This window comes from Oncorhynchus masou, chromosome 9 (genome assembly GCF_036934945.1).
Source record: "Oncorhynchus masou masou isolate Uvic2021 chromosome 9, UVic_Omas_1.1, whole genome shotgun sequence".
NCBI classification, from domain to species: domain Eukaryota; kingdom Metazoa; phylum Chordata; class Actinopteri; order Salmoniformes; family Salmonidae; genus Oncorhynchus; species Oncorhynchus masou.
In genome coordinates this window covers 37,753,999-37,780,535 of record NC_088220.1, presented here as the reverse complement: position 1 = coordinate 37,780,535, position 26,537 = coordinate 37,753,999, and the positions used below count along the sequence as shown (strand labels likewise).

At 39.9% G+C, this 26,537-nt stretch overlaps 1 protein-coding gene across 1 annotated transcript in view; it reads left to right on the top strand.

The window, feature by feature from the left end:
- Positions 1–26,537, top strand: part of LOC135545973 (leucine-rich repeat and immunoglobulin-like domain-containing nogo receptor-interacting protein 2) — a 410,569-nt gene that overhangs the window by 61,645 nt on the left and 322,387 nt on the right. Inside the window, exon 2 of the mRNA XM_064973991.1 lies at positions 13,255–13,332. The gene's annotated coding sequence lies outside the window, so the exon portion shown is untranslated. The remainder of the gene's footprint in view (positions 1–13,254; positions 13,333–26,537) is intronic.

Sequence of the window (26,537 nt, the reverse complement as noted above, 5' to 3'; positions counted from 1 at the left end):
TATAAGAGTTAGACGGTAGACGACAAACAAACAGGAAGCCCACAATCCTTTGAGGCGGCAGGGTAGCCTAGCATCTAGAGCGTTGGACTAGTAACGGAAAGGTTGCAAGTTCAAATCCCAGAGCTGACAATGTACAAATCCGTCATTCTGCCACTGAACAGGCAGTTAACCCATCTAGGCTGTCATTGAAAATAAGATTTTGTTCTTAATTTTCTTAACTGACTTGCCTAGTTAAATAAAGGTAAAAAAAACAGGTTGTCATTGTTTACAATGAGAGCATGGCAGTAAATGGCGTTGAGGCTGGCAGTGAATGCCTTCAGCCGCCACGGTAGACGGGACTTGCTGCCAAAGTTCAAATATGACTATTTTTGCTGTCTGCTGTAGCGTTTATTTCTACCTGATGTTGATTTGTATTGTTTGTTTACTGAACTCACCATAGCAACGAATACCGTCATGCTGGCTTACTTTTGCAGTCACCGCCTTTCTTGCTTTTTTGTCTCGCTATGCCGACTGGTATTGCGGCTTTTGCATCCCTAGTCTAAATGCAGCATAAGGAGGCCATATAAACATTGCCCAATTTTTGGTAACAGACAAAATTCCGTTAATCCTAAGTGAAAGCAGTATTATTGTGGTCTCATCCGACATACTGTAACATGTCCAATGCATTACTTAGCACATTTGACAACGCTTCCCTGACATTTGTGACTAACAATGTACTCTCAACTTAATAATATCCTGATGTTCCATTATGTATTTGCCCTTGGGATGGGAAGCTTAATTGATGGAAAAGAAAATATCAGGATATCTATAAGATGTCAAATACAGTCTTGTAGCATTAGTCTCATTATAGCTGCAGTGTTGACATTGTCCTGGAGAGACTTTGTTTGGCATTAGAGTCTCATTGACTTCCAGGTCCCTGGCAATAGATCTATCCTAAGGAAAAAGCAGAGAATCCAAATGAATCAATGTATTTTATGCATGACAATGAATGGTATTCAAGACAGAGATTCTCCTGATACGTGTAATTCATTGATGATAATTGTAATAAAATATACCCAAATTATTGTAAAACCCTTAGGTGGATACTACACATTAGAATCGTAGCCTTACACTGCATGTCTTATAATTACATATATTTACTTTCAGTTGAAATTGATTCCCCTTCAAATTAATGACTTTCGACAAGATTAAAGATTAAAGATCTAAAAGGTTGAGTGTGTGTGATTAACAACGATGAAAGAACTTTACTTTGTTCTGATCGACGAAAACAAAAGCCAGTCTATATCAAAGGAAAAGGAGGCCTACAGCTATGCCACTATTAAATGTGCTTATGATGGCAGATAACTCAGTATGTGGTATACTCAGTGGAGTCTGTTCCAGGATATGGCCCCACCAACTTCCCCCTGCTGTACCCCTGACAATAACCATACTAACTTCCTCCTTCACATGCAGGGAAATGGCCTGGTTCTTCAATTATTCACAAATACACTTCTCCTGTACAATAGGATCTCATTAAACTTATAGAACAAAAACACAACATTAAGGCAGATGTTTAGGTTCTCGTTGTAGGTGCATATGAGATATTGTACTAGGTGCTAGGGAAGTAGTTATGTTGAACTGAAAACGGACTATATTAAATTAAGGTCTCTATGTAAATGTGCAAGTTGAACGGAGGAGACAGTAGTCTTAAAATGTATTGATGCTCAGTCACGAAAAAAGATTTATGAGTTTCTTTCCTTTATTTTCATCCCTTTAGAGTATTGATTTATGGCCGGTATAAAACACCATATCCAGTGGTGTCACATCAAAATGCCACTATGTGCTCTAGTTGACAAATTACAGGTGTGGCAATGTTTGGACACATACACACATGAGGATTGTGTGCTGTTTTTGAACTACAATTGGTTACTGTATATGCAAAAACATTGTCAAATTGCATTCGTTTTTTTTTTTTAACTTTCTTTTACACTACATGCTCCAAGCTCACCTTGTTCATTCAAGTGCATTCGGAATGTCTCAATGTGTCATTTATTTAAAAAAAACAGCCATCATTGTATTAAATCCCCACTAGACACAGACTGGTTGAATCAATGTTGTTTCCAAGTTATGTCAATGAAATTACGTTGAAACAACGTGGAATGGATATTGAATTGATGTCTGTGCCCAGTGGGATGTGATTGTTATAGCATATATCAACTGAAATAAGCTAAAAAAAATGAAGGGAGTCTACTTTATAAACAGTGCCAGTTGTCTATGTAAACAACCAGAAGTTGTCAGTTTCTTATCTATTTGTCCCCTTGTCTACATGGAACACCATCCAGAAACACTGTTTTTCATTGTGACCCTCACTTGACCTCATCAATGTGTCAAATGCAAAAGTTCACTATGAAATGAATTGACTGCATTATATTTGAGACATATTCTACAGTACTTATCACAGATAATAGGCGCCACTAGTGGGAGTGATGGATTGCCTGGGCATTATACTACTTCTTCATCAGGTGAAAAACAAAGTCTGCAACTCCCACAAAACTAATTAAAATGACGGAACTTCACAGCAGTGAATGAGAAATGGAGTCGTTTATGGCACAGGCTCTGAGTAGACTTAGCTCTTGAACAGCTCCACAGATATGTGTGTATTAATATTTTTACGCCAATATTGCCTCTCGTCCTCAGTTCTTCTCAAACCATAGCTCAGTGAATCTACGGAGGCCTCAGGCACTTCAATACATACCGCCTCTGACAGAGCGTACAGAAAATAAAAGTACAATTTTAATTGCAAACATTGCAAATGGCTCCACTTCCCGGTCCAGTGGTAGCACATTAGCATGTAAAGAGGATTATAGATGATCCCATCGAAGCAGACGGAAAAAGACAACCTCTCATTTATGCTCATTAAATTGCGTCAATGCTATCATTATCAAAGTTATTTTTGCCGTTGATCTGTTTCTACACTTGAGAGAGATTGCAAGGGTGAAATCCATAATTTAGCATGAATTCCTTTATTTTCTATATAATATTTGATGGTTGCCTCATTGAAATTGAGAGGGAAGTATTCACATTGCATTTTGTAAACAAAGCTCTTCTAGAATTGGAACAGCATGGTTTCTGCTATACATCAATATACATCCTGTGAAATAATTATCAATAAAATATTTGATAATTCCAAATGGAATTGTACAGACGTACATACACTACCCTATGTATTTATTTGGACAGTGGAGCCAAAATGTCTATACACTTCAGCATTTTGGATTTGTGATCAAATGTTTCATATGAGGCGACAGTACAGAATGTTACCTTTTATTTGAGGGTATTTTCATACTTACCGTTTAGAAATGAAAGCACCTTATGTATCTAGTCCCCCATTTGAAGATTATTTTCCACTGACAACTTCACTTATGGTCTATTATACTAGTCAAAAGTTTAGTGTTTGGTTCCATATTCCTAGCACACAATGACTACATCAAGATTGTGACTCTACAAACTTGGTGGAAGCATTTGCAGTTTGTTTTGGTTTTGTTTCATATTATGTTTTTCACAATAGGAATGGAATGGCGAATAAGGAATCGTGTCAATTTGGAGTCACTTTTATTGTAAATAAGATGTTTTCTGAACAATGTGGATGCTACCATCATTATGGATAATCATGAACGAATCATGAATATTGATGAGTGAGAAAGTTACAGTCTAACAAAGATCATACCCCTGCCCCCCCAAAAAATGCTAACCTCTTTCCACCAATGTCTCTTGATTCAGGCATTTTCATGTGTCAATGTATGAAAGCTCCGCAACTGCACCTTTCCTTGCCACCACATTCATAGCATTAACGGAATCTGATGTTCTTTTGGACTCTTATTATATGGCCTACATTTCGTCTCGGAAGACGTGGAGCATGATAAAATGTACCACGGATTCCCAGATGGGAAATGTGACACTGTTTACAAAACCACTCCCGATAATTTATTGAAAAACAGCAGAGATCTCAATTGAAGTTGTCTTCTCCCTGCTAAATCAATTGAAGGTGCCTCCTGTATTGAACCGAATAGCCATGATATTGTATCATAAGTTTGAAGAAAAGTGTGTATGGCAGCTTGTAGCTAGCAGAAAGTACACTGTAGCTCCATTTTCTTGCATGCATAACTTTCTGTGTTACACAATGGAAAATTCAACTGAACCTCAATCGTGCCATATCTTCATTAACAGAAAGGGCCTGCAAGAAGGAGGCAAACTTCAGCATTGATGTCTGTAGAAACTGCATTGCAATGTCTGTCAGGATGCACAGACTGTTCCAGATGTTGAACTATGTGAGGCTAATGCTAACTGAGGCCCTCATACTGTCTCTTGTATACATTCTGGTGGTGACTGCGTCTCCCAAAGGTGAAACTAGCTCTTCTTAGACACACTGGCTTTCAGCTCCATAAATCATTTACTGGCCTTTGGGAAATCCTGAGAAAGTATTAAGAGCAAGACTATCAGACAGCTTCAAAAGGCTCTCGAAGCTCATGTGAGATGGACTTCAATGATTGAGTATTGACTTATTTTTGATTGGGGAGAAGAAGATAAAAAAAACTTGGCGGCTAGATGCAACCAAGATGACAAAAACAAACTTGAGCATTAAGTTAGCTCTTAGCCCCGCAGCTACATCAAGGCTACATCAAATACCTCACAGGAAGCCAGTGTGATGAATGTTAGGAGACTTTTGAAGGCCAGTCCAAAGGCACACCGTTTGAAGTGTGTATTTACCCTTATGATGTGAAAATGTTAAGCCTATTCTCCCCTCCAACGCAGAAAACTCATTCATTATAAATAAGCATTATACATGATAAATTAGCAATATCTCATTGAACATGCAGCCTAACAACCACATTGTCTTTAATGGACTATGGAGTGTTGTGTTTTCTTCTGTAGCAACAAAGTTTTCTTCACAACATCTAAACTCCAAAATAGAGTACTATTATGCTTTCATCTGGACCTTTAAACATAACATATCCACTATAATTTACCTTGCAAGGCGAAGATGCCGCTCTGGCATAGCTCATATTCTTTGAGGCATGCAAGCCTCTTCAACGATGAGAAGGTCATATCATAGAGAAAAGAGCTGAAAATACATTCAAAACGACAAAACAGAAAACTGCACAAAAACAACGCAATGCTTCTGTATCGAGCAGTCTGGCTGAATCTGTAGAATAAGAACGCACATTCACATGGGGAGAGGACGAGCAAAACACAATGAGATTTGATGAGCGAGAGAGCAACACAAAGAGAGAACAAGGGGAGTGAAATACAGATAGAGGGAGGAGGGAAAGAAGGGAAGTGGATGGAGGTAAGGCATGCAGTGCCAGAAATGGCAAAGCAGTGCAAAGCTCCAGGAGCAAGGCGAATATGTAGGCGCTCATAGCAGAGAGAAAGAGTGGCTGAATGGAAAATCTGCATGGCGTGAGTAAGAAGATGGTGCCTTTGGGGGTGTGAAAACACACCGGGAGACTCGCAAGCTGATTAGCACGCTTGGGGAAAGCCTTTTTCGGGCTGAAATGCTAGGGGGGAAAGTATTTTCCTCCCAACCATCAAGCATACTTTACCCCAGAGGTAAGCCTCTGTATTTTCAATGAGCAATCCTTTTCAATTGATCCCCACTTCAAGTGTTGTATTGGATGGCCTATGATGGTCTTTGTGAGACACAGAGTAGGTGAACGGATAATCTCTGCATGTGTGGATGAGGTGTGATCGTGTGGGGATGCTTTGCTGGTGACACTGTCAGTGATTTATTTAGAATTCAAGGCAAACTTAACATGGCTACCACAGCATTCTGCAGCAATATTCCATCCCATCTGGTTTGAGCTTAGTGGGACTATTGTTTGTTTTTCGAACAGGACAGTGACCCAATGCACACCTTCAGGCTCTGTAAGGGCTATTTGACCAAGAAGGAGAGTGATGGAGTGCTGCATCAGGTGACTTGGCCTCCACAATCAGCCGACTTCAACCAAATTGAGATGGTTTGGAATGAGTTGGACCGCAGAGTGAAGGAAAAGCACCCAAGTGCTCAGCATATGTGGGAAATAATTCAATACTGTTGGAAAAGCATTCCTCATGAATCTGGTTGTGAGAATGCCAAAAGTGTGCCAAGCTGTCATCAAGGCAAACTTTGACGACATTGAATCAAAAATAATTGTTTAACGCTTTTTTTGTTACTATGTTATTCCATATATGTTATTTCTTATTTTTGATGTCTTCACTATTATTCTACAATGTAGAAAATGGTAAAAATAAAGAAAAACCCTTGAATGAGTAGCTGTGTTCAAACTTTTGACTGGGACTGTACATTCAGTATTTGATGGGAAAATCCAACAACCTTGTTGTTGCAAGCATCACGGTCCAGCCATCCAAGCTCCCTGAACCACCAACCTCCTCCTCAGCCAAATGAAAGCCTCACAATCTGGGCCACTACCAGGGGAAGACAGGGGCGAACTCTCTCCACTGAGCTTTCTCCACAGAGGGACAGAGTCAGTGAAGAGTGAAGATCTCAATCTTAGGGCACTGCCATTACACTGTCAGTCTGGCAGCCTGGTGTGTGTGTGTGAGTGTACGTATATTTGTGTGTGTGATGGGTTTCATTTTAGACTAGAGAGTAATGCTGACCTTGGTTTACCTCTCAGGATTCCATTCTGGGCGGCCGCCTACCCCCAACCAGTACAGACTCCCACCTTCCCCTCATCCATCCTTCCCTTCCTCCCTTTATCTATCCCTATTTCTTGGTGATGAGAGTGGGGCCAGACTAAGCCAACGGCTGTGGTAAAGAAGTCAAGCATCTTTGTGTCCCTCCACCTGTGCCAAGCCACAGTAGTCTGTAGGCTCTAACCTCTGCACGCTACCATTTTAAAGGCGTAGGGATACGCTACCAACTACTACATCCAGTCATTAAAAGGCTTGTGCCAGAAAGCCTCTGCTCTATTTGACTTTCCCTGTCATACGAATTTCTGCTGGCTCGTAACTTTCCGGGCAACGGTGAAAGCAAGCTAATTTTAATGCATGCGACTGTCAAAAAGATTCCCCATTTTATATTTTCAGTGAGAGGTTATTGTGCTTTTCCCTTCATTTCAGACGCAACATGATAAAACATAAGAGACGTGCTTATGTCGGGGTGGGAAAAAGCTGCCAAGTACGATACAAAAAGAGGAAATCAATGGCGATATCACTGTCAGATATTCAAAACAGTTTACCATTAATGAGAGCACGGCGCTCTACAACTTTGCCACCATAATAACATTTGCTGTGAAGGAAATGACAAGGTAACATCTAGAGTTGCTAGATGCAGGAGAATTGCCAGTAGAGAATATATTCCTGCTAGTTTCCAAAACACAGATTAAGCCCATATGCCTGGACTTTTCAGCCCATATGCTTTTCAGTCCACGATTAGGCTTAATATGGGTCAGGGTTAATATGGGTCTATGGGGGTAACGTTACTAAACCAGTTCAGATGAAGTGTCAACTTCAAATCACATTGTAAAAATCTCCAGCACAATAATAGTGTGTCATAAATTGAATTGAATTGAATTAATTTTAGAATGACAAACCAAATAAATATGTAGGCTACAGCAGCCTAGAGGTAGGCAATATGTGTTTTTCCCCCTTTCGTCTCTCTGGCGGTGGCGAGAATGATTAAGAACTGTAGGCTACATGTGTGCACTGCGGAGGCCGGTTGGAGGCTTGACAAAAAATGTAAATTCCCTTTTTGCCTTGATGTTCATAAAACTCCACCAACCCCATCTTGCGCTGTGGAACCCAATATGATATGTGACCACCTGGTTACTGCAAAACTAATCTACCGAGGACACCAAAAACAGAAAGTGTCCACCGCAAAGCCCAAGAGCCTGACCCTCTCTAGAAGTTGCTATAGCCCTGCTTTGGATATTTAGAATATATTGACCATTGGCTGAGACACAGGGCGTGTTCTAGCGTGATATGTCAGGGCAACTTTTGTGGATGTCCATCATCATTTCGATGATATGCTAAGAATTACAATTTGTAATATATGTTATGAATTTGAAAAAATACAATATGTTATAAATTTGCAAAATGTACAAAATGTTACAAATTTGCAGAGACATATAATACTGTATGTTATGAATTCTAGCTAGGTTAATAGCTTGCTAATGTTAGCTAGGCTTGGGGAGGGGTTAGCTAAAAGGGTTCAAGTTAGTTTCAAAGTAGTTTCAAAGTAGCTAATTAGCTAAAATACTAAAGCTGTTTGTGATGAGATTTGATCTCTTAACATTTGGGTTGCTAGATGTTCACTTTTTGCCTTAAGTAACCATCTGCAACCACACCAAACATGACATGTCTTACTTTTTGAGCGTACTGGATTTACATTTACTATGTTACGTCTAGTCTATGAGACCATGCTGATCATGGTGGGACATTGAAAATGTGAATCGGGCAAAGTTAGATTTAATAATGCATTTAGGTTATTATTTATTGAGATGCATTAATAAACCAAATCAAATCGTATTTGTCACATGTGCCGGACACGTGTGTAGACCTTACAGTGAAATGCTTACTTTACAATCCCTTAATAACCACCAATGCAGTTCAAGAAATAGAGTTAAGAAAATATTTAATAAAGTTAATAAAAAAGTAACACAAGAAACTTACATAACAATAACGAGGTTATATACAGGGTGTGCTGGTACCGAGTCAATGTGCGGGGGTACAGGTTAGACGAGCTCACTTGTAAAGTGACTATGCATAGATCATAAACAGCGAGTAGCAGCAGTGTTAAAACAAAGCAGGGGTGTACATGCAAATAATCCGGATGGCCATTTGATTAATTGTTCAGCAGTTTTATGGCTTGGGGTTAGAAGCTGTTAAAACCTCTTAGCGCGCGGATCCCGTTAACAAAATCAAAATCGACAACATCCGGTTAACCTGGAGTGCGCCAAATTCAAATTACAAAATTGTAATATTAAACATTCAAGTGTCCTACATAATGTAAAATCTTAATTTCTTGCTAATCCAACCACATTATCAGATTTCAAAAAGGCATACCATGCGATTATCTGAGGACAGTGCCCAGCATACAAAAACATGATACATTTTCCAAACCAGCAGAGGTGTCACAAATGTCAGAAATAGTGATAAAATAAATCACCTTTGAAGATCTTCCTCTGTTTGCAATCCCAAGTGTCCCAGCTACACAACAAATGGTAGTTTTGTTCAATAAAGTCCTTCTTTATATCCCAAAAAAGTAACTTTAGTTGGCGCATTTGATTCAGTAATCCTCTCGTTCCACTAGTTCAACATGCACACAAAGGAATCCCAAAAGTTACCAATAAACTTTGTCCAAACAAGTCAAACAAAGTTTCTAATGAATCCTCAGGTAATATGTAAATAAACAATCAAATTTAAGATGGAATTTAGTATGTTCAATACCGGAGATAAATAATGAGGTACGCACCCTCATCCACGAGCGCCACAAGACTAGTCAAAATGAGAGCCACCTTGAAAAACAACAAATTCTAGCTCATTATTCAAAAAACAAGCCTGAAACCCTTTCTAAAGTATGTTGTCATCTAGTGAAAGCCATAGGAACTACAATCTGTGAGCTATTTATTTGACCAGCGTTGAAATGGACAGTGACCTAAAATAAAATGTCTGGATGGATTTTCCTCATTTTTTTGCCTGCAATATCATTTCTGTTATACTCACATAAATTATTTTAACAGTTTCAGAAACTTCAGAGTGTTTTCTATTCAATGCTACCAATTATATGTACCGTTATTTTGTATTATATTTTACCAGATCTATTGTTTTACATTCTCCTACATTCCTTTCACATTTCCACAAACTTCAGTGTTTCCTTTCAAATGGTACCAAGAATATGCATATCCTGCCTTCTGGGCCTGAGTAACAGGCAGTTTACTTTGGGAACGTCATTTATCCAAACACTGTCCCCTAGCTCTAAGAGGTTTTAAAGAGCCTTTTGGTCCTAGACTTGGCACTCCGGTACCGCTTGCCATGCGGTAGCAGAGAGAACAGTCTATGACCTGTGTGACTGGAGTCTTTGACCATTTTCTGGGCCTTACTCTGACACAGCCTAGTATATAGGTCCTGGATGTCAGGAAGCTTGGCCCCAGTGATGTATTGAAAGCTTGATTTTATGGCTATTTTCAAACACATTTCCTGCAATTTTACTTAGTAATGATTTATGTTCAATACTTGGTTAATTGATTTGATGATTAAATCTAAGCAAGTAAATTATATGAATTGATAGTTCCCCTATCTGTTTTATTTTATTCTGCAATGGTCTCGCAAGTGGAGCAGTGGTCTAAGGCAGAGGTGTCACTAAAGACACCCTGGTTTGATTCCAGGCTACATTACAACTGGCCGTGTTTGGGAGTCCAATAGAGCGGCGCACAATTGGCCCGGTGTCGTCTGGGTTGGCCGTCATTGTAAATAAGAATTTGTTGTTAACTGAATTGCCAAGTTAAATAAAGGTTAAATAAACAATAGGGTATATTGTAACCATGTGTGTAAGCAAATCAAAGTTGATTTAGCGTTATCCTTTAAAAAACATAAATGGGTGTTCCAATCATTTAAAATAACAGTCCTTAAATCTGTTTCTTACTTCTAATAGTCCTACTCATCACTATTATATTTAGAAATAGAAAATGACCAGTTCTCACAATGGTGCTTGTTTAGTAAAGTTAGATCAATGCTGAATCAATATCTCCTAAGATCACAAAGCAATTCATTTATATTTTGCATAACAGAACCGAATATAATGTCCTAGCATAGCAGGCCTATAACTTTACTGTTACACCAAAAACACCTGCTCATTTCCAATGAGATTTTAGGATAGTTAGCTGAATCTGAAAAGCCAACAACAGAAAATCACATGCGCCAAAGCTCAACAGAGCCTCTAGGCAGGATATACAGTGCATTTGGAAAGTATTCAGACCCCTTACCTTTTCCCACATGTGGTTACGTTACAGCCTTATTCTAAAATTGATTAAATCAATTTTTTTCCTCATCAATCTGCACACAATACCCCATAATGACAAAGTGAAAACAAGTTTTTAGACTTAATTTTAACTTAAGTTAATATTTAAAAAGGGTAATACCTTATTTACATAAGTATTGAGCCCCTTTGCTATTGAGCTCAGGTGCATCCTGTTTCCATTGATCATCCTAGAGATGTTTCTACAACTTGATTGGAGCCCACCTATGGTAAATTCAATTGATTGGACATGATAAGGAAAAGCACACACCTGTCCATATAAGGTCCCACAGTTGACAGTGCATGTCAGAGCAAAAACAAAGCCATGTGGTCAAAGATATTGACCATAGAGCTCAGAGACAGGATGGTGTAGAAGCACAGATCTGGGGAAGTGTACCAAAAATGTCTACAGCATTGAAGGTCCCCAGGAACACATCTTTCTTAAATGGAAACAACAAACCACTTCCTAGTGTTGGCTGCCCGGTCAAACTGAGCAATCGGGGGAGAAGGTCATTGGTCAGTGAGGTGACCAAGAACCGGATGGTCACTCTGACAGAGCTTCAGAGTTCTTCTGTGGAGATTGTAGAACCTTCCAGAAGGACAACCATTTCTGCAGCATCCACCACTCAGGCCTTTATGATAGAGTGGACGGACGGAGGTCACACCTCAGTAAAAGGAATATGACAGCCCGTGAAAAACAAGATTATATGGCCTGATGAAACCAATATTGGCCTGAATTCCAAGAGTAATGTCTGGAGGAAACCTGGCACCATCCCTACAGTGAAGCATGGTGGTGGCAGCATCATGCTGTGGGAATCTTTTTCAGTGACAGGGACTGGGAAACTAGTCAGGAGTACAGAGAGATCCTTGATGAAAGCATGCTGCAGAGCGCTCAGGACCTCAGGCCAGTGCGATGGTTCACCTTCCAACAGTACAATGACCCTAAGCACACAGCCAAGACAATGCAGGAGTGGCTTCGAGACAAGTCTCTAAATGTCCTTATGTGGCCCAGCCAGAGCCCGGACTTGAACACGATCAAACATCTCTGGAGAGACCTGAAAATAGCTGTACAGGGACGCTCCCCATCCAACCTGACAGAGGTTGAGATGATCTGCAGGGAATAATTCCAAATAGAGAAACTTTCCAATACAGGTGTGCCAAGCATGTAGCGTAATTCCCAAAAAGACGCAAGACTGTAATCACAGCCAAAGGTGCTTCTGAGTAAAGGGTCTGAATACTTACTGTATGTAAATATGATGTTTCAGATTTTTTTTTGTACATTTGCTGAAATTTAAACAAAAACTGTTTTTGCTTTGTCATTATGGGGTATTATGTGTAGATTGATGACGGGGGGGACTATTTAATCAATTTTAGAATAAGGCTGTAACGTAAAAAAAAACGTGGAAAAAGTGAGAGGGGTCTGATCACTTTCCAAATGTAGTGTATGATTTGAATGACAAAATACGAGAAAGGCTAATAGTTTGTTAACACCATCTGCACTCATTTGCTCATGAAACAGTAATTCAAGAAGATCGATCAAAATGCGTAGGCTATTCCCATGAATCTGATTGAGATCAATGATTGGCATGCAGATGTTTCACCAGTAAAACGTGAAGCATGATCATTCCCTATTGCCAGTGATGGCCTATTTTGAAATTAGGTATGCCTAATTTGGTGTTTTGAGGGTATTTAAAATATAACATTTTCTTGAGACAATATGTGTGGGCATAGGCAGATGTTGCAATTGGAGGATGCATTTGATGCCTATTCTATACAGGGCTCTCCAATTCTGTTCATGTAGAGCTACCATCCTGTAGGTTTTCATTCCAACCTTAACCTAGCAAACCTTATATTCAATAGGCTACGTGTGTCGGTACAAACTTTGATTGTGGAAATGATGACGTCAACAAAGAAAAATAGCAGCACTACACTACTGGTGGAACCAACAGTATCTAATTTTTGGTTTGAAAGTGATCTATTTTAAACCTCCTAAATGAACCTGTTAGTTTCATACTAATTCTGCTATTTAGTTCACTTCATTGCAAACTCTGCAGGAGGCTCCTCTTTACATTGTTCACATCACATTCTCCGTCTTTTAAGAAATAATGGTTTTCGAGAGAAGTTGCTAGATAGTGGCTAGACACTGTTGGAATGACTTAGTGGCCATTGGGCTGACAGGCTAAATCTCTGTGAAGCTCTGCATCCAAAATATCCTGATGCTAACTCTGCCCTTCTCTCTCTCTCTCACTGCCTTTCAGACTGACTGTTCCATGGCCCCTCATCTTCTGTCTTCTTAGCCGGAAAAGAACCATGTAGTCTGAACATCTTCTGATATGGTAAGTTGCTACAGTTTGTCAGTGTAAAGGAGGCTGAAATGTAAGGGCTAAAGCAGCAGAATTCATGCTAGGATAATGTATTACATATTTTGATAGCCACGTTTGCCCTGACTATTCATCCCTTAGCTTCATGACCCCACAAAAAAAGAAAAGTTAAATCATAGACGATGTACATTATTGGCCACGGCCACTGAATATTATTCTAAACAGAGAAAAAAAATAAAAAATTCACTTGGTAGCAACGATTAAGGGGGAGGACGCGTGATATAGTCAAAGTCTATTAACAGCAACTTCAATCAGTTTTGGAACTGTGACATGGAGAAAAGTACCACTGCCTTCCCTGTTTGAGCTCAGTCTGGATCAGTCTGTCTGATCTGGGCTTGGTACTTATACACAGACGCATCACACGGGAAGAAAAGGGAAAAGCAGTGGGTGGCTTTCCAAAATGTGCAAGTGTGTCCTTCACAGATTCAAATACTAATACATGTATATGCATTCTAACAGTGGAAGCACTTACAAAAAAATTACACAGCCTTGACATCCACATGTCAAATTTGCATTATCGAGAGATCAGATGAAAACAAATGAAAAGACTGAAATGCAATGTACGGTAGAGCCCGCAATGCAATACATTTGAAAGACTGAACTACAATGAAATCCTATGCATTTGAGGAACTGAAATGCAATGCATTTGAGGAACTGAAATGCAATGCTTCTCTTTAAAGCCATCGAGCTCAAGGTTATCAAGTTGTATACAACATGCAAAAATAAGGCATAAATGCAATGGCATGGATCCTGTTTTGTTTGTTACCATATTCAGCCATTGACAATTTTCATGATTTGAAAGAAGAGGTCATCAACATAAAAGGTTTCAAATGTTTTTCATATGATTATCACTGACAGTTTCAGCATTAGTATGTTTTCAATGTCAATTGTCAGTATACATTATTTGATTGTAGCAATACTGGGTTACATCAATGACACATATAACAAATAATATCAGATATGATCAGTGTTCCCGGGAAAATAGCACACAGTGGATTTGTCATTCTACTGCAGTAGTCTTAAAACGGAGGCAGAATAATTCATTGCTGGAGGGCTTAAGCATCAGGACACAGCGGTGGCTCTAGGTGAATAGGGCCCCAGGGCCCTTCTTTTTTTTATTACTCAAACCCAATACAAATCCTCCCATTATGTGCAACAAGATAACAGCTGACCAGAGGCCTGTGCCAATCAGGCTGCCCAATCCCACCCATTCTATGTTCCCAAATTGTAATGGGAATGGTAGGACATTGCATATTGGAACAGAGACTCTGGCACAGCACAGAGCCAATTATTTCTGTAGCCAGAGCTAAACACTTTTTTGTTCTATGTTTATATTGGCGTCAAAGAGTAAGAAAGCCACTGATTATACAATAATAATACTGTGGTTTCTTTACACGGAAGACTGCATTATGCAGGGGTGTTTTTACATTAGACACAGGCAACAAAACCTGGAATAATAAACCAGTTGGTGCTCTGAAGCACTGTTTTAATTGTATTGCTCTACCTCCTTATAAAATAGGAAACATTACTCTGCAAAGAGAGTTTGTCACAAAGCTGTATTCCCTGAATTACTGTTACAGGCTCAATGCTATAAATCCATCGATGACAGTAAACATGACGTACATGCACCAACTGTAATTCTTGTTTACTTATTTTCTATGTTTTTTTTAAAGATATTTGTAGTCATATGAAGTTTGCTTTCTGAAATACAAATGGATGTGCCCTATAAAAGATTAATGAAGCCATCGTTGACTAAAATTGGAGCCTGGGTCTCCTTTGATGAAGTCAATGGCAAATACATATTTTTTGAGGAAAACCCAATGTTTCCTCTGATAAAATTCTACATCCACTCTGTTGTTTGAAATATAACAGTGTCTGGTTTGCTTCGGGGGAACAACTATACAATAAGACAACCGCAATACTTGAATGTATACTATGCCTACGGAGTATGCATATCCTAAACCCTAACATAGATATTTATCTGCCACGGTAAACTGCTAATCACATATTTGTACATATTGCTTCATCATCTTTTGTTCATCTTTTTTTCTTTTGTGAAGGAATGTGGTAAGGCGACAGCAACACTATTGGTAATCAGCAGGCATACTCCTGTTTGAAAACAAGATAAAGCCTTTGAGGAGACCGTTGAATACGGCAATAATCACAAAAGGACGGCCCTGCCGCAGCTTAACCTCAACATTATAACAAATGCTGCTGGGAAATCTCCCCTGTAATGCCCCTCTCTAGCATGCTCATCTTGTGGAGATGGAAGCTTGGAAGCTCTGGTAAAAAAGAAAAAGAAGCTTCTTACTACCTTAGAAGACCCTGAAAACCTCTGCAGTTTTGTCTGAGCCTCTCTGAGTCGAATAAGCAAATATTTTTCATCTTGCATAAGATGAACGCAGAAAATAGCAGCTCACGCTATATACCAATGAGATGTTTTAAAAAAACACATTTTGCATAGCAATATTCAATGGGTTATAATTATATCACAGTCAGACAGCTTTGTCTATTATTAGTAATATGGTTATTAGAATATCATATTTGTGGCACTCAGCAGTAGATAGTAATTTCTATTGCTTTTTACCTGAGTCTATTTACATGCAATATTACAGGAAATGCACATCTGCCATCACAAGAAAGAAAACTATTGTTAATAATGTATTACATTTCTGTAGCACATTTGATAGAATCTCAAAGTGCTTTAAGAGCAAAAGAACAAACAAGCAATATATCATGACAGGCCAAGCAATAGAGGCCAAGTCTATGAAAGCTGTCAATCTCACCTTTATTTTACTAGGCAAGTCAGTTAAGAACAAATTCTTATTTTCAATGACAGCCTAGGAACAGTGGGTTAACTGCCTGTTCTGGGGCAGAATGACAGATTTTGTACCTTGTCAGCTCAGGGATTTGAACTTTCAACCTTTCAGGTTCCTAGTCCAATGCTCTAACCACTAGGCTACACTGCCGCCCCAGTATGTTTTACAGTATGTCAGTAAACAATTCTACTAAATCCACTGCCTTTGGATGGTTTGCTTTTCTCTTAGCGGGCTACCTAGTGTTGCTAGTTTTCTTGGTAGCATCAGTTATTCAATGTTTATTTGTTTCTCTGAGCAAATTGATGTCCACTGTCCACTATCAATTAATTCATCCCTGACAATAGGTGAGCAACTAATGACACCAAATATAGAAACTGTCAAAAAACTATTGAAAGTCAAGTCCTGTACTGTTTGAATAAGAAATATATTATAATTCAGAAAATGAATATTGACTCAAGAGCAGGGCTATCTGGCTTGCCTTTTTCTGTACCATCATCTTTGAAATGCAAGAGAAAGGCCATAATGTATTATTCAGCCCAGACGGAATGTACAGCAGTGCATATGTGCACAGTTTTAGACTGATCCAATGAACTATTGCATTTATCTTCAAAATGTTGTATCAAGACTGCCCAAATGTGCCTAATTGGTTTATTAATACATTTCCAAGTTCATAACTGTTCACTCTCCTTAAACAATAGCATGGCATTATTTCACTTGTATTAGCTACAGTTACTTGGACAGTGCAGTTAGATTAACAAGAATTTAAGCTTTCTGCCAATATCAGACATGTCTTGGGAAATGTTGATGTCACTTACAACCTCATGCTAATTAAATTAGCCTACATTAGCTCAACCATCCCGCGGGGTGGTATACAATGGTAGCCAATAGTCAGGTATCTCAGTATAGCGCCTATCTCCAAACAGGACTCATATACAGTGTTACAACTGTTGTCTGAATAGACATTGACAACTATGTTCAACTCTTTACTGTTGGAAAAGTGACCCATTTGATTGAAATGAGTAGTCAATACCATACATCTTTCCACATGCACGTATGGCCCAACCAGTTAGTTCAATGGGGCGGCAGGTAGCCTAGTGGTTAGAGCATTGGGCCAGTAACCAAAAGGTTGCTAGATTGAATCCCCTAGCTGACAAGGTAAAAATTAGTCGTTCTGTCCCTGAACAAGGCAGGCCGTCATTGTAAATAAGAATTTGTTCTTACCTGATTTGCCTAATAAAATAAAATAAATGAAGACAGATTTCATTGGGATTGAAGATAATGTGAATGTTGAATGCAAAGAGCAGTGTGTTCCCTTATGTTTCTGTTCAGTAGAAAGTGGACTGGAAAAAAAACTTTATTTGCTTTAGGTATAGACTCCAAAGCAATGAACAAATGGTAAGGCTACAGGAGACGTCTAGAGACAATTATTTCTTCTTATACCAAACACTATGGGCTAAATGTTCAACGCAGGCTGCAGCAGGAGGAATAGGTTGCAAATGGAGCATTCTGAGGACAAGTAGGTGACAAATTCTTAGTGACAGTCGGAACATTTGAACCACACACAAACACACATTACTTTTTTTATGTATTTTACATTGGTGTGACTGTCCTTGTCCTTGTCTGTATCAGTGTTTTTTAACTTGCTATATTATTATTATTTTTTTTGTGGACTCCAGGAAGAGTAGCTGAGGCTTCTGCAAAATCTAATGGGGATCAAATAAACAAATATACCACATTGTAGAAACAAAACTATAAAAGAAACATGCACTACTGGCATTGGAGGAAGAAAAATTCAATTTTTGCGAAAAACCCCTCATTATGAATTCAGTATACATCAGGTCGTAATTTACATTGACCGTTGGGAAAAAATGGGAAAAAAGTCCACCAGATTGTATGTTTCACCATGGATTTTTCAGGCTGCTGTTTTCTCCACCCAATTAGGGAACATTACCTGGAGCGGTTCCCACATGAATGTTTGAAGAGTGGGGGCCTTCCAATACTACATTAGAGACACCCCCACCCCCCCATATCGCTCTACAACACATTGGCACTAACACTACACCTCCTGCATTCAGGAGAGGGAGAAGGGAAAAACATGCCATGTTGATTTCTGGCGTTTTTCTAATTGGCCACAAATTACCAAAACCTAGCCTCTCCAATCAGTTCACCAGAGGGCATATTTTAGGTCAGTCATCATTCATGGAGTAACAGTATGTGGTTATCAATCATTAAAACATTGTTTTGCTAATCTTACACTAATGCTCATCAATCATGTTTTCCCCCAAGAAAAGAATGTGCAGAAAACGAAGGTGAAGGGCATTGATTGGTCTCAAGGCCCAGAGCCAAGGGTCTATCCATCTGTGTTTTCCTTCTGTTTTCTGCTCAACCCTAACGTCGTCAGGCAACATATTAATAATGAAATCATTTTTGCCACTGACATGTTTCCTCTCTCTCTCTTTCTCTCTCTCTCTCCAATTTTCAAGAGGACGCTCATCAAACAAAGCTTTTCCTCTCCATTTCTGAATTCTTTAGACTCACATTCAAGACTATAGTGTACGTTGTAGCTGAGTCATTAAAAGAAGGAAGTTCAGACTGGCGTTTCTCCTCAACAACCTGAACTGTGACTGTTCCACATGTGCTGATCACAGCCAAAATGTTAACAGTCCTTATTGAAGTTCAGGAGTAAAACCCACATGTAGCCCAGCTAGCCAGGCTCTGATATAAAAACATACTGCACCTAAACTCTCTTTGTCCTCATGAGAGTAAACAATTTATTTTCCTTTCGTGAACGACCGGCAATTTTAATAGCATGACTGTCCTTCACTTTTACTGGATGTACCTCCTGTGCTCGACTCCGACAGTCAGACAACGACTCTTCTCAGCTCTTGTAATTGAACAGGAGACATTTTTCCTCGCTCTCTTTTCCGTCTCTGTTAGGTGACACAAGGAACAAATTGACACTGTCCGCAATTGAACCCCGTAGGGTCGATGTCCACACCCCCACGGAAGTCGAGTTAGCATAATAACACGTTAAAATCCGTCCCAATCAAAAATCCGTCAGTTTATTAAGCAAGATATATATTTATTTGTTTGCGTTGGATGCATCTCAATCCACTGCATCCGCAGATGTCGCACTTCCGCATCTGCGCGGGAAAGTTGACAGCTAGGAGGTATGTTTGTCAGACCATGAGACATCCTGAAAATCTCTTCTCACAAAAATAGTCAGTGGCGTCCAAATGGTTTGGCCTGCAGACTATTATGACCCCCTCTATGGACTACGTACATGTTGATTGTTTTGGTCTAAGATGCCCACAGGCCTCACAAGACATGTCTGAAGGTCCCCTGGTACCAGTTGAGTGCCAATAATAAGGGGTTAAACACACCAACAACAAATAGTCCTGATGTTTCGTATATTACTCTCCTATATAGGACAAACACGTCCTTCATTTTTTTGTGTGGAACTATCTGTCGTTCTATTTAGTCAATCTGTTATTCATTGCATTTACATGTGCTAACAGCAGTAAGGCCAAATAAACATTTTCATCAATTATTTTTTCATTTTTTTATCCTTCAAGGGGTCTTAAAATGTCCAAATCAATTGACAAAATTATGCTTGGTATGAGCTTCTTAAATTGCCTTCGCATATTGGCCAGTAAATGAAGCAAAATGTCAGCCCCACAATTTTCTCACTCTACACTCCAAAAAACAATTGTTGAATTACTGTAAATGCAGTCTTAGGTAGGATCATTATCATAATATCCATTTGATCCAATGATCCAGGTCTTTGCCATCTTAAAGCCTTGGGGTATTCTTCCATATCCCTGATAGTTTAATGAAATTCATTATTTGCTTAAGCAGTCGCCTCACCTAGTCTCCCGTTAGTGACTAACTTGCTGATTGAACTGTAATGCATTATTAACTTGGTGTGTGCCTTAATTCCTTAATTACGTGGCTCCCAAAGACTCAAGGACAAGATCCCAACCCTACACACCTCGCCAGATGGGGAGGTGGTGTCATTTCGCTGTGTCCCTATCTTTCAGCTTCCCTAGGCTGCAGACTGTCTTTCAAGGGGGTTCTTTGTTCTATCCCGGTGTGTTATTGGTACTGACTGAGCCAAATAAACAGATGGGATCCTCCATCGTCTGCTGAAAATCATATGACAGAATGCCAAAACACATTAAATAGGTGCCGATTACACTCGCTGATTTGAAAAAGTAAAGAGGGTCAATGAGGTCGGTTGTCATAGCAGTGTGGCATCTCCATTAGAGCATTCAAAAAATGAAGAAGCGAAAGAGAGGAGGAGAGAGTGAGGTGCCACAGAGTGAGTGAGTTGTGTAACTTGGCCCCATCCATTATGTAACAAAAGGACTCCTAGCAGCTCCGTTCTTAAGCAAAGCCTGATTAAGCCCAGGTCTATGGCATGAGGAGGGACTTAAAAAGGCTGTTTTCTAGAGGGCTGGGCTAATCAATATTGACAAGTGTTCCTCAAAGAGAGTAGGAGTGATTCATGTTTCAAAGTGATTAAATTGCCCATGCTACACGGCTACGCTCTTCTCTGTTTGAAGAGAACCCTTTGACTAGAATGTCTCACTGAAGTCTCTCCCTCAAAAGATGAACTTGTGTTTGTCCCTGGCTGAATTTGTTATCTTCTCTCTGCCGCTGTCGTGCATCAAGATGAATTGTCCAGTGTAGAAGGTAGATGTTGTGAGAATAAAGCACTTCTTCTATATATTTTGTGCGAACAGTGCAATTTGTACTTAGGCTTTCAATAAAAGAGAGTCCTTAAATTTTACTTAGAGACAGGTTTCTCCTGCCTAGGGCACAGGCAAAGTGCTAACAATAAGATTAAGATAGCCGGTCCTGAGTTCTAATCTTCAGGAAAAATCAAGCTTTTTATCAAAGTGGATTTACTGTTTTCCAAGTGTGAAGCGTCTGTATATGGTGGTAAAAGCTCCTCTGCTATAGGAGGCAAATGAAATGAGAAACTCAAAGCCCCACTGTGCTACCAAGGTGGATAATAACAACTGAGGGTTCAGACACAGGTGGGAGAACACTGACAGAAAATGACACAATTGCAGCCCTAAATGAGGTACCAACATAATTACCATTGGAGTTCTGGTAGCCCTATTTTTTTCCGGGAAAAGTCAGCTCTTTAATGACAATATTTCAATGCCCTATGATCTCTTCCAAAGCGTACACCAACCAGACTGATCACAGCTAACCATCATGTGTTAAAGTCACCAATTTACCTAGATAAAATGACAACATTTTTGTTTCAGGGACCATTGTTATTCATATAGTCAGACAATACATAGACCCTTTATGAGGCTTTACTCCACCAGGATAAAATGTAATGGTATAAAGGGGTAAATGTATGGATCATTGTATGTAACAATCAGATTGTAAAGGATCTCAAAATAACCCATGTTGAAGCCATCAGTATAGTGTTGCTACGGAATAGAGCGTTGGGCGCATCAAGTAGTTCATAAAATGAACAACATACACTTGTTTCATACCTGTCCCATTTCCCCATCTGAACTCAATGGCTTTGTTTGGTGTGCTCTGTCATCTCACCTTTCACCTTTCATCCTATCGAGTAGCCCAGATGTCCTAAAATGGACATTGTACACCTGTTCCATTCCATACTGTACCTGTTTAATTTACTCATGTGAACTCAATGTCTTTTCTTGGTTTCCTCCGTTTCAACATACACGATCATCACTTCCCTGGCTACATCCCACATCATTTGCTTTTTAAAGGAGCATAACTGCAGGGCTGAGGTGCTGCATGGGTGGATCTCCCGGAAAACTGACAGTAAGCAGCATGGTGCCATGGGTGGCACACAGCTGCAAAGTGAACATGAATACATTAAATGGGAAAATATATGTATCCACAGGATTGATTTTTTTCTTGTTTATCTCATGTCTGTCTACCTCACTCTAGACCTTCTCTTAATCCCCCGCTCTCTTCTCTCGCTTCCCTCCCCCTTCTTTCTAACCTCTCACCCTCTGTCTCTCTCTCCCGCTCTTTCTCTCTCATCCTTCTTCCTCTCCCTCTACATTTTATCTCCCTACTTCTTTCCCTCCCGCCACCTCCTCTTATCTCTCTCTCCCTTTCCCTCGTCTCCCTCACCCTCTCCCTGTTTCTCTACCCATCCCTCACTCTCCCCTTTCTCTCTCAATCCTCTCTACTCCATTCTCTTCCTCCTTCCATCCTGCATCCCTCTCCCTCCTCTCTCTCTCCCTCCTTTCTCCCACCTCGGTCTGTCTGTTGACTCCCTGCCCTCTCTCCCCTTACCTCACTATCATCTTGTCCATTGACTGCAATGCATTGACAAAAACATAAACCTTGTGACACTCACCTTTTCCCATTGAATGCAATGTACTGAGAAAAACGTCAGCTACTCTGACAGTTGACCTTTTTTGCGAAAACGTGCCAGGATGACATTTCATGTTGATCATTTGCTGAAGAGATAACAAAATTGAGACGTAAACACCCGATGGCACCTTCTGACAAATCAATCACCTGAGATATTGCATTAGACGCAGAGAGAGTTGAGGATTGCAGGAAGGCTAATGTCACACACGGCAGTGTACTAGGTTCTCTGTGACAGTGCATTGTTCAATTGACCAAATATCACGACTCGCATCAATTTATTTATCTGATTTAGTCAAGACCGAGTAGTTTAACATTTGGAACCTAACATTTTTATACTGCATCAATTCCAGTTACCGAGGCACAAACACTAAATGGGAAATTGATAATTGTGGCCCACCTGTCATGAGTAATCTATGAAACTTTTATCTTAGACTCATTCATCTCTCTCTCTCTCTCTCTCTCTCTCCAGTCGATTTGTATTCCTTGGACACTTATCTTTTTGTTGTTGCCAAGCCAATAAATGGGATTTGACTGTGAGGGCTACGCACTCTGATGTTTGATTGACAGGTCAATGTTCCAGGAGAGATGCTGGGAAATGATCTGAATATTTAACATTATAAAAACTAATTCTACACCTTGTGCACTCTCCAGAATATATCCAGCTGAGGACAGAGGGAATGGAAAAAAATGGTGTTGAAAATGTCATTGTGTTGAAGATGATCTGGAATAATCTATTAACAATGCTGACAGACTGTCAAGTGGAGTTCTATTTGGTGAGGAGACTGGAAGTTAATTTGAATTACACTTGCCGAGTTGACTTGACTGAAGATGAGCTGGAATTTCATCAAGTCCACCCATTCATTTGTTTGGTTGAGCAACACACTAAATTAGCTGGCGTCACAATGACCTTGAAAAAACACGTGCCGAAATGACACATTGATAGAGCACATCTAAACCCAAACGTGCATTGTCTGCATTTTAGCGTTATGTTGTATGTACAGTGTTACGGATACAGGTATCCTGTGTGTGTGTGTGTGTGTATGTATCCTGTGTTTGCTCTCCTTCTCCCCTGACAGGTGAAAATCATCACTCCCCAATCAGTCACCAATCAATCATCAATCAGAAGACACACCTCCTCCTGTTTTCCTACCCTATCACAGTTCCTTTCCCTTGGTTTAAAGACCCTGTCAGTTGTTTGCTCTTGAGCTCAATCTCGATGTAAATGCCATGTCTGTAGGTCTCTGTGTGTCACTCTCTCGTTGTGTATTAACCTCTCTTTTGTTTGAGCACCTCCATAGCACTTTGTCCTCACCTGTGAGTATTGTTTTGGTTATGGTGTTTGTGTTTGTTTGCTGGTGGGAAAAGGGGAAACCAAGACAAGTCGCCCATGGGCATACACTACCCGTAGGTAGACGGGTGTTAAATACACTAGTTAGAACTGGGCGGACCACCCACTGTATTTTTGGTTAGTTAGTTAGCTGTTGTTAAAGTAGGCTAGTCTAGCTTAGTTTTTTTTTTGAATACTTATTGTTTCTTTCCTTGGGTCCAGCTCAGGCCCTTTTCCTGCCCCCCCCCCCCATTACCATGTGTTTTCAAATAAACCTAGAGTTTGACGGTAGATTTCAGCTGTCCTGGTTATTTCGTTCACACTTTTGCTTTGTCACTATTAGAATTTGCATGAGTTATGTTACGGGTCTCATTACCATCCCCCCTAGACTGTCGGGCCAAAGGGGATCCGTAACATAAGGGTATTGTTCAATATTTTTGGTAAAGCTCATCAGAAGTTTGACGCGTAAACCTTAGTAGTTCTAAGGAGGAGATTAGACTTTGTTCTCAAATTTTTGTCGGTGGCCTTTGATTATTGAAAGGATGACAATCGACAGCCAAGGTAGTCCTTGAAACGTTCACTTCAGTGACGACGAGCCTTCATGCTAATGTCATGTTTCTTTTGGAATAGCTGAACCCTATGTATTGACTGAGACCCATACAATGGGTGTTCGGCAATGGGAGAGGGAGCTCATTCGATTAACTGTGGTGCATCGAGTACAGCAGCTTAAATAAGACATATGGCCATCTCAGTCAGCTGTCTAACTCCTCCAGTCCTTAGAAGCCATTTCTCTGTGTCTCATTTCCCACAGTATTGATGTATTTAAGTGAGCTGCCCAACAGCCTGAGGGGACTGGATGTTTTATAGATCGCTTGCAGGGTGTCGGAAGTCGAGACACACCTCACAAGTGGAACTCCAGCAATGGCCATGCTCCTAGCTACTCAATGAATAGTGATGTCTCAATACACGTTGTCATTTTTCTGTGCGACGTAGGACACTTTTGACACCTTCTTTCCAATGAGAAAGAAAGTGAAAGTTTGCTCATCTTCAGCTGTAAACCACTTAAGACGGGTTGTTTTCAAACGCTCAATCTCCTGGTTGTCACATTGAATGTGAGTAATTGTTTCGGACGGAAAATCAACCAAAGATATTAAGACATATTGTCTTGACTTTGAATTAAGAAGGCGAAGGAAATATAATTCACTAAGCAATGATATAAAGTACAGTGCCCTACGGAAAGTATTCAGACCCCTTGACTTTTTCCACATTTTGTTACGGTACAGCCTTATTCCAAAATGGATTAAATAAATAAAAATCCTCAGCAATCTACACACAATACCCCATAATGACAAATCGAAAACAGATTTTTAGACATTTTTGCATATGTATTAAATATAAAAAACAGGTTTTCAGCCACTTTGCTATGAGACTCAAATTGAGCTCAGGTGCATCCTGTTTCCATTGATCATCCTTGAGATGTTTCTACAACTTGATTGGAGTCACCTGTGGTACATTCAATTGATTGGACATGATTTGTAAAGGCACACACCTGTCTATGTAAGTTTGACAGTGCATGTCAGAGCAAAAACCAAACCAAATCATGCTGTGGGGATGTTTTTCAGCAGCAGGGACTGGGAGTAGTCAAGATTGAGGAAAAGATGAATGGAGCAAAGTACAGAGAGATCCTTGATGAAAAACTGCTCCAGAGAACTCAGGACCTGAGACTGGGACAAAGGTTCACCTTCCAACAGGACAACGACCCTAAGCACACAGCCAAGACAATGCAGGAGTGGCTTCGGGACAAGTTTCTGAATGTCCTTGAGTGGCCCCATCCAGAGCCCGGACTTGAACCCGATCGAACATCTCTGGAGAGACCTGAAAATAGCTGTTCAGCAACGCTACCCATCCAACCTGACAGAGGTTGAGAGGATCTGCAGAGAAGAATGGGAGAAGCTCCCCAAATACACGTGTGCCAAGCTTGCAGTGTCATACCCAGGAACACTCAAGGCTGTAATTGCTGCAAAAGGTGTTACAAAAAAGTACTGAGTAAAGGATCTGAATACTCATGTAAATATGATATTTCAGCTTTTTATTTTGTGTAAATTAGCAAATATTTATAAAAAACTGTTTTTGCTTTGTCATTGTGTGGTATTGTGTGGAGAGTAATGGACTTCTTAGGGATACGAGTCCCGCTAGCGGGACAACTTCCGGGGAGGCTGGAGGGTGCGCAATTCAAATAAATAATCATAAATATTATTGATTTTAAACATTGATGGAAATATAAGTGTCTTATATTGGTAAATTCTGATTAATCTAAATGTACTGTCTGATTTACAGTAGCTGTTACCATGAAAACATGTCATGCGATTGTTTGAGGATGGCCTACGGCATCAAAATATTTTTCCACCGGCACAGGTTTCATAAATTCACATAACGATTAAATATTAATTTACTTTTTCACGGTATTCGTTGGACAAACTCGAACTAACATGCAGCGTGATCTGAGTTCCATATCTTTTATTAGAAATAAGGGAACCACACTACAAACAAAGACTAAACGAAACGTGACGAAATGGAGTGCTAACATGCAACTACACATAAACAATATCCCACAATCACAGGTGGGAAAAATGCTA